Raw genomic sequence first — 10,627 nt, forward strand, 5'->3', positions numbered from 1 at the left:
ATACATGCATTAACTTTGGTTATAATGTAATGGTCACCCCTCATTTTCAGATATAAAACATAAAATATGTAAAATAATCCACATAATAATGCAGCTGACACCGTATTTGCATGAAGTACCACATAACAATTTTGCTATGTTTAATATGGTCATCCAAAATTTTATTTTCTTCTTGCCCGTAAGTTTCAATTAATAAACGTATATCTTTGTCTACTGTAGTAAACAATTCTGTAAATTGTTTGCGGTATTTAATAAATATCCAAGCTTTTATGCAAATACTTATATAAAATAATATATTGCTCAAATTGATCGTTATATGGCTAATTCGATCGTTGTGTAATATGAAGAGCGTGAATATTTCTTTTGATACATATATACAATATGTAACCAGCAGAATATGAGATTTTATTTTGTTGAATAATTGAAATTCGATTTTCAAAAGTTACAAAACCGCACCAATATAAAACTGTCAACGGAATTTTTAGTAATCTATTTGTTAGTATGGTATCTTCCATTATAACATTAATATAATGCGAATGTACATAAATTACTGAAAAAATATGGTGGAAAATTACATACATGATACATCTAGTTATATCATCAGTTATGAACTAATTACAGCCATCAGACACAATATGTTGTATATATATTGGAAAAATATAAAAAATAATAGATGGGCTATAAATGAAATAGTCTACATGTTACCTTTGGTAATTGTAATCATTGATTAATTATTGATGAATGTTTCATGTTATACGGTATATACGAATATCACGATTTTCCTTCGATTTTGAAAAAATAACATGGGTGAAATCAGAAAAAAAGTATTGGCATACAATAAAATTTTAAGATTTTCAACTTTCCGTAGGATAAGTTATAGTAATCGTAAAAATAAAAAACGAGAACGTTTGAATATCTGTACGTTTTAGAGGTTTCAGAACATTTTAGCATATCTTAAAAAATAGGCTGTGTGTGTATGTGTATGTGTATGTGTTTATTTTGTGTGGATACAATTCTTCGTCAACGTTTCCGGGAGCATCGCTACATTAGAAACTGCAGAAACTTCATTTTGTTTTTCAAAATCTATAATTTTTTTTAGAATACTGAATAATTCATTGAGTTCATTAACTGTATTAAGTTCATCATAAAAAATTATCGGTCATCAAATTTTTTTTCAACAATTCAGAAGAAATGAAAAGTAATGTAAACTTATATGAACGTCATCGTCCAATTTATAAGCTCTTTTTGTCTATTCTATAACATACGAATAATGAAATCTATAGTATTTATATTAATATATTCGAAAACACTTAAAATTTCTCGATTATTTCATTACGGTACATGAAGTTCTAGCAATTTGCCTATGGCACGATGCTATGTACTACTAGTTGTTAATTTGATATTATTACATTTTATTTGTCTATTGGAAAAAATAAAAATGCTTCCTTCAAATGATACCAATTTATTTTAGTGTTGCTTGTTTTACTTTCTAGAGGAAAGAGAGTTTATTTTACATAGTTTTACATTAACAAGAATTTAAAATGGCGGATACATGCTTAAGGTGGGAGAAAACACCATTACCAACATCACTAATAATAATGGCGGGATTGAATTACAAATGTATATATAACATTACATTTAACATCATAACATGGCATCACATAAAAATGTGACAAACAATTTTGACGAAGCATCATGTATTGAAAATTTCTTGAAATACGGTTCAATTATTTCTAGTTTTTTATCACTATTCCAGTTTTAAAATATAAAATAATATATTTTAACAATAATACAAAAATAAAGTGAGATACATTATACATGCATTCTAAAACTTTCAAATAAATATTTTCCAAGATTTTAAATCATATTACTGTATTAGTTTTTAAATTAACATAGAGTATATTATTACATATATATGCTAATATTAATATCCATTAAACAAATGTGAAATTCATTTGTTATTTAATGAAATTATAAAAAATCTACTATTTAGGCCAGTTTTCTCTTGATTAGTTTAACCCACTTGGCCTAATATAGTTAAAAGCACTGTAGGATATTCGAACGATCTGAAATATTTAATTATGTATTAATTTTATGATATTTATTTAGTATAATAATACTATATAAACTACTATAATACTATATAAACTACTATATAATACTATATAATAAAATATGTTTATTGTTTGTTGACTAAATAATATAAATTCTGTTTGGCATCACCAAAATCCCAAATTTGCTTTTACCAAAAATCAGTGGAAATGATATTGTTCTCATTTTTTGTATTGCACTTACTTAGATTTTTGTAAATTTACGTTAATACAATTTAAAAAAATAGATATTTTAATTATTTCAATATATTAAATATATTATATGTAATAGAGTATGCAACCTTGGAATATAATTTTTGAAGGTATTTGGATATCAAGGTTATTTGTTTCATTATTTATTTTTATAGTAAGTATGAAAAAAATTAGGATAGTTAAAAAAAATAGATTTAGTTTACAATTGCCCACGAAAGAAAAAACAATTATTACTATTAATATTATTATTATAATATTATTACGTTCTACCAATTATTAACCTAACGATAACGTATAATTAATAACTAAAACTTATTTGCTGTTCACAAACCTTATTAAAATATCTACAAATTGCATATATTGACCTTTTGCTATAATATATATTTGGTTGATCATGTAAAAACTGAGCTAAATATTTGGATTATTTTATTGTCATTTTTCTATTAATTTACTTTGCTATTTTGACCTGATTGAGTCTTACCATGATGAAAGTTTCCAAGTTCATAGGAAATAAACCTGCCTTGATAGTAATAATTTTCTGGGTGTTTTGGATCATCAGTTGCAGAGCTCGTTTATAATTATTATCATCATGTATCCAAGGAGAATCGTATACTGCTGATGCAATTTCCTTAGCCTAACGATGATAAATAAAATTAATAGTAAGAAAATATGACTGTATACATTTTATAAACCACGAGGTTTGAGACATCGAGTTTGTTTGCAATTATAATACATAATGAAATATAAGTTCAAGGACTTTTCTACATCAATAAAGTTTATTTAGGCGCTCATATTTTCCTTTTTTCTATTGATTATTCAACTTAGTTTTTAAAAATGAGTTTGGAACTTTACCTACTAATGATAGTTTTTGCTACAACTACAAAACCCCATTACAAACTAAGTTAATCAAAATAAATATATAAATTTCGGTGAACTCGAGGTGAAATTCTGATAGTGAAACGTAAAAAAGAGCCAAAAACTAACTCATTTGAACTATTATATTACTATTACCTGTACTGAAACTTCATTTGCATGCCAGTAGTATAATAGAGCTTGGAATGATATTGAAAATAGATATGCTATGGTAAATAGCAGTTCAAAGCCAAAGGACATCTAGAAAATTAATAAATGTAATATATATCAAATTGTAACATCAATAAATGTAATAATGCATAATGTAGATAATGTGCGTATATAACATATGTTATGATTTTGTGAGGCAAGACGAATATTTTTATAGTAATTGATTTTTAGATAATTCGATGACTGACTGATGATTGCAAATGGTGAACATGGAAATCATTAAAGGAGATGTAAACTGCAAAATATTCAAATATTTTAATATTATTTTATTTTTGCCTAATAGTACAAAAACGATTTCATTACGTGTATGAATAATCGCATTGTTAATTAAATATTACATAATGGCTCTGATACAGAATTGGCAAATCCGTTCTTGAAAGTAATATTTTTGAAGCAACTTTTATTTATATATTATTATTAATTCTTATTAAGTCTCATTGTTATAATTGATATATATATATATATATACCTTTGACATAATAATTCCTTCTCCACACAATATGAGAGTGAATAATGCAAAATCCACAGCCATTGGTAATTTAATTATGTTTTTGAGGGTATTCAAAAATCTGTAATTAATGAAAAATTCAAAACAATATTGTTTGTATTTTTAATAACAAATTGTAAAATAAATATCTAAGCATACAACAAACTACAAACTGTAATTTATCGACACCAAAATCATGCTATAATGATATATCCGCAAACAAAACAAATTTTGTGATATATTGCATAGAATTATGTTAAATGAATTTGAATCCAGGTTCTAAAATTATATTACGAAATCTAAATTATTAAAAATTTAAAGAGACACTGGCATATGATGGTAATTAATAAACACCGTTTTCCAAGAAATAAACATTCACACTAAATTGAAATTGATTTTGAGCTGTTTTGTAGTCTTTTTTCGTAAAACTTTAATGTATTTTTTTTTTTTAACTTCCCGTAGGGTAAGTTATTGTAATGGGCCGAAAATCGGAATTGAAAATTTTTACATTTCTCGACGTTTTGAAGGTTTCTGAACATTTTGGCATACCTCAGAAAAAATGGATGTGTGTGTGTGTGTGTGTGTATGTGTGTGTGTGTGTGTATGTATGTGTGGATACAAATTTCCAGTCACGTTTTAGGGCGCACGGATCAACCGATTTGAATGGTTCAAAAAACATTCGATTCCTATTGATAGGGAAAAGAGCTGATTAGTTTTTGGCAAAGGCAGGTCCAGCCGTTTCGGAGATACGGAGCAAAGAGTGCGGAAAATAGAAATCGAATTTTTGAGTGAACGGAGTATCCGATTTGAATGATCTAAAAAACATTCAATTAGTAATGATTGGGAGAAGTGTTTATTAGTTTTTGGCAAAGGCAGGCCCAGCCATTTCGAAGATACGGAGCTAAATATGTAAAAAATGGCAGTTTTTGAGAGAACTAAGCGTCCGATTTGAATGATTCAAAAAACTTTGTGCTTGTCTTAACAAAATAATTGATTTTGGAAAAAAAAATTTTGTTCCATTTTTTTTTTTTTTTTTTTTTTTTTTTAGTTTTTTGTTGATACAAATAATTTCAACTTTGCAATTCAGTTTATATAATTCTTATAAATATTAGACAATGTTACAATATTTATAATAATCTATTTGAAAACATTCAGTATTCCTCGAACATTTCGTTACGGTACGGGAAGTTCCAGCAATTTGCCTTAAGGCACGATGCCACCCACCCCACTAGTTTAGTTTTTTGTTGATACAAATAATTTCAACTTTGCAATTCAGTTTACATAATTCTTATAAATATTAGACAATGTTACAATATTTATAATAATCTATTTGAAAACATTCAGTATTCCTCGAACATTTCGTTACGGTACGGGAAGTTCCAGCAATTTGCCTTAAGGCACGATGCCACCCACCCCACTAGTTAATTTTTTATTTGTTAATTTACCAATTGAAAATTGAATGGAACAAGTGAATGCATTATCCAAATTACTCAATTACGATTTTTGCACGTCATAAACTAATTTTTAATGTTTTGCCAATCCAAAAAGCTTAAACGAACATAAACTTTGCAAAAGTTGCGCCAACATATCTAGAATATGCTATAAATTCATATATAATTAATAAACTATGAGCGAAAGTTTTTTTTTTGAAACTTTTAGCTAAAATTTATATTGCAAAACTATTAAATAATTATAATCATACTTACTTGATTACCTTCAAATGTTGATCGATGCAATCAATCAGAAAGTTATAACGCTCTTCCCTTGATATAGTATTGTCCGAAGGAGTTTTATTTCGAATTTTTAGAATATAATCATTCCTATTTCGAAGTTTGTACTGAAGTACACGTGACATAGATATTGCATATACAAACATCGACAAAATCATTGTAGTAAAATATGGTACAGTTATACAATTTATAAGAAGTAGACCTGTATAAAAACAATAACTGATTAATCTGTGGTCTTCAATTTTGAATGGCAGCCATGTCTCTACTGATGTCAGGTGAATTTCATCGCCAGGCCTAAAACATAATAATAATTAATTAACAATTCATTACCTTATTTTTGATGGCAAAACATGCTTAAAGAGAACACTAACATACTATAAAGACACTAAAATAGCGCTAAAAAGTTTTTCACAGAAAACAGTATTACAATTATAGCTATACTATGAAATGATTTTTGTTCCCAATAATATGAATGTCCTTGGGTAAGAAAATAGGGTAGGGCGGGGCACAAAGATCCAATTTGACTTTGAGCAATTGTGGAAATCAAACCAACTCTAAACCAATAAATGACATATATCAAATAAACAACTATTTGGCTATGTTCAGTTAGCTAATTTATATTGTATAAATGTTTTTTCGCTGTTTTTCAAAAATTTGTTACGTGGACCTTATTACCCCACAGGCGGGTAAAATAAGACTGCCAGGGGACAAGCAGGTCCGATATTTAATTTTTAATTTTAAAGAAATTTACAAAATAATAGCTACATTATGTAACCAATATGATATATAAATTTCATGGGTATATTTTTTGCAGAGATATTGTGTATATAACCTCGATCTGGTATTTTGACAGAAATAATTATCAGCAGAGTAGGAATAACTTATCTGTTCTAAAATAGGTTTTTCTAAACTAAATTTTCTTTTTTGTTTACTATTTTTTGTAGTTCACACCTTTGCCACTTTTAGGGTTCAAGTGGTTCTTATTACCCCTCCCACAAGTATAATAGAGATATTATAAAAAACAAGCTGTTAAATCTAAGTAAAATCTAGTGGTACATGGCATCGTGTCTTCAGGCAAATTGCTGAAACTCCCCACACCAATTAATTAATTAATTATTAAAAAAGATTCATTTTTTCAGAACTGTGCAAAAATCGATTTCTGCAATTTTTAACAGTTTTGAAAAGAATTGACCTTCTTGAAATATTTGATTTTTTTATACTTTGAAATCTTTTGGAAATTTTGAACTTTTTTCAAAGCATTCGCGATACGTTAGCTGCATAAAAACGAAATATGGAGCGCCTTGGCGCCGCGTTGCAGTACAAGGGGTATCGAATGAAAAGAAAATTATATTATTTTTTATTTTCTGATTGCTATTTAATTATTGTAAAAAAATGATATCAGTGTCTCGTGAAATAAATCTCAAAAGCTAATAACAGAAGAAAATACTCTTCTTAAGGATTTTCAAACATTGTCGTTTATACCCCAATAAGAGAAGTCGTAAAAATCCAGGTCATGTCAGATTATACGTCTTTATACCTCTACTTTCAAATATTGTTGTTAATTTTTTTTTTACTTTACTTGTTTTTGAGATATTGGTGGTCGACCTTTTTACCCTCGGACCTTTAAGCTCCGCCCTATCCTATATATAAAACTCACGTTAGTTTTTTTTTTTATTACAAAGCTATACTTACTTATAAAATATATAAAATGCAGCAATGTAATAACATTCGTACATTGCAATAGTCGACCATACCGAAACTTTCAAAATCCAATCTACCTTAAAAAATGCGGTTCGAGTTTGTTCTAAAATATCTGTTATTTCCGAAATCCCTTGGTTTTCTAAATCACTTATATCTTCATGAATTGTTTTATATATCGCATAATATTCTTTTCGATACATAACACAATTTATACATTTTACCACCAACTGGAGTACTAAGGCGATAGTACCAAAATTTACTACTATTATTTGTGGATTATCAAGATTCACAACGATAAATGATAATTGTGTCAAATTAAATATAGTGTAAAAAGTAATCACTAAATAACTTTTGATGTAACTTAGCCATGGATATTTGGCACTTTTAAAATGCACCAGACCAGGAATACTTAAAGCGCTTACAGTTGATCCTACGAGTTTGTTGGAACGAATTTTATCGTCCATTTTCACGATTATATCTGACAAATAGTTCAGTTGATTTTATTTTACAGTTTATAAAATTAAGATATTTACTCAGATTATACCTATATATAGTTAACATATTCAATTGTCCTGATTTTAATTTGATGTGAACTGATCATTGGCGTGCTTAAATAGTGAGAATATAGATTTATAGTAATACGTCCAGGATTGACCCTGATTTTTCACCTTTATACTCAGGTTTTTATAGGAGAAAATTTTGTGTGAAATTCTTTTTTTTTGCTTGTACTGTCCCGAATTGTTTGTCTTGAATTGCCCCAAATTTTTCTAATGTTTTTATTTTAAATGTTTCTACTATATAAAGAATACTACAATATGCTATAATAATTTGTATAAAATTATAACCGAAAAAACTGTGCGTATCAAATAACGTGACTTTAAAAAGACAAATTGAAAAACGATATATTACACACTAAAGTTAATTATGAACATGTTATAATTTTATACAATTCTTACAATACCGAAAAAGATGAACTTGAAAAGATCCATAATAATTTATTTAAATTATCTGTACGCCTTCTACGTTTCTTTATCGAATATTATATAAGCTAGTGGTGCATGGCATCGTGCCTTTCGGCAAATTGCTGGAACTTCGCGTACCAAAAACTAAACTATTAAAAAAAAACTTTGCAAAACTGAAAAAAAACTCGATTTTTGGGAAATTTTGAAATTTTTAATAAAATTTGCCTTTTTTAAAGTCAAATATGGCATGATTGGTTTGCCATTGTAATTGGCATCTAGAAATAAGCCTTTATTAGAGAAATGAAGTAATTGCTGATTAATAAATTCTATACCATTCATTAAATCAAGATTTGTACTACGATATACCTTCAGAATGTTTATTTATCTATGCCGATTTTCTTGTAGATATCGGTACGCCTACAACGTTGACGCCGGTACGTATACAACGACATATCTCTATTCACATACGCGACAACTAATCACAATCGATCCGTATAGAAATGATATCATCGAGAGCAAATGACGAATCATTGGCACTCGACTCTTAATTTCTTATCTGCCGTAACGCACTTCCGTTGCATTTGTTCGTATTTACACCCTAGTCGCGCCTAAAGAAGTTTTACTTCAAAGCAATACAGCATTTTATTTATGAAGTAGGAAATTCAAATAAGACGCCACTGTAAGACTTAATTTTGTTGTTTTCGTGTTACATATTCGTTGACTTAAATTCGTGGCTCATTCAAAATTTAATACTACGCCTAAATTATTTTTATGAAAATTATCATCTCTTTTTGTGCTTTAATATTTATGAGCATCAAAATTGATTCACATACATTATTCACACAATCACACATTGAATCAAAATTATGCAGAAAATCTACCTATGTTCCAAAAATTGCTATCCAAAAATCTAAAATACAACTATAAATTTCAACAAACGTTTAACTAAATTCTGTTAAATATTATAGATAAAATATTTTTGGTTTTTCAAGTGTTAATGCTCAGTTATACATAAATTTTGCAACTTACATATAAGGATATTTAGAAATAAAATCTCTTTTTATTAACATATGTTGAATCATTTGTGGAAGTATATTAATTTATAGTAAAACGTCTTACAAAGGTATAAATATACATTTATATTTATTTAAATTTTTAAATTATATATAAATATAAATTGTTTTCTTTTTTTAATTCTTGTGACAACAAGGCTAACTCCGTTGCCACACATTTATACAGGGTGTCCAAGAAATTAACGTAAAGTCTAAGCGGAGTGTTTTGACCTTAATTGTCCTGAAAAAAATTTCTCATGTTTGAAAATTATGAGCTTTTAAGTGCAAGCTAGAGCTCCAGTAAAAATTTGACTTTTTTCGGTTATTGTGATTCCAATCGCGTGATTCTCCAAATATCCAGAAGTTTTTGATTTACTTAAATATTTTTAATATACTTTTACGTAGACATTCTTCAAATCTCATGAATTTTTACACATATTTGATTTCTTATTTTATTTTAAACAAAATGTACAGTTCATACATGGTTTAGAAGTGGGTTTTTAGTTAAATATATTACCCTTGATTTATCCAGTGATCCCTTTGTGACCTAATTCAAGAAAGGCAATATTACCTTCATAACCTCTATTTTCTAATTTCCAAAATGATTTATTGAGTTATTATCATATTTAATAATGATATTTAGATATAATTAGCTTTCTTGATCGCTAACGTCTAATGAGCCGTAATTTATATACTGATCTATGAACTAATAAGCTAGGCTAATAACTGTAATTATGTAGGTATCTTCAGAATATCTCTTTGAACAGTGATGTCCGTGTTTTTTTCAAAATTTACTTTAAATTACTTATAATAGTTATATTTCGAAATTAAACCCTTATAACACAGAAAATTTTTAAAATGATATCGAAATATACTCAAGAAGCTTTACCATAATTTGAATTTAAATCAATATTAGTTTAGTATGTATTATGATTTAATGGGGATAGTATTTTGTTCATTTAAAAAGATCTTATAATTTTCATAAATAAAGTTTTATTATTTACCTAAATTTTAATATTCTGAAATTCTAATTACCTAAATTAACAAGAAATATTAATTATGAGATCCAACATACAAATTATTTATAAAAATAAAATCCGCAAATAAATGTATCGAAATCACTATTACTGCTTTAAGTTAATTGATTTTAGTTTGAAATAGTTACAAATATCATTAAATAGATTCCTAAAAGGAATCGCGCTCAAAATATACTTTTCATGACGCAATTTACGTTTGAACTAAAACTACAAGATTGTGACAATGACACTCAACATCTTGACAGGATTGTTATTTATTTTGTTTTCTTTAT

This window comes from Ctenocephalides felis, unplaced genomic scaffold (assembly GCF_003426905.1).
Source record: "Ctenocephalides felis isolate EL2017-DRISC unplaced genomic scaffold, ASM342690v1 CF-g0.4_SCAFFOLD_03571, whole genome shotgun sequence".
Taxonomy (NCBI): domain Eukaryota; kingdom Metazoa; phylum Arthropoda; class Insecta; order Siphonaptera; family Pulicidae; genus Ctenocephalides; species Ctenocephalides felis.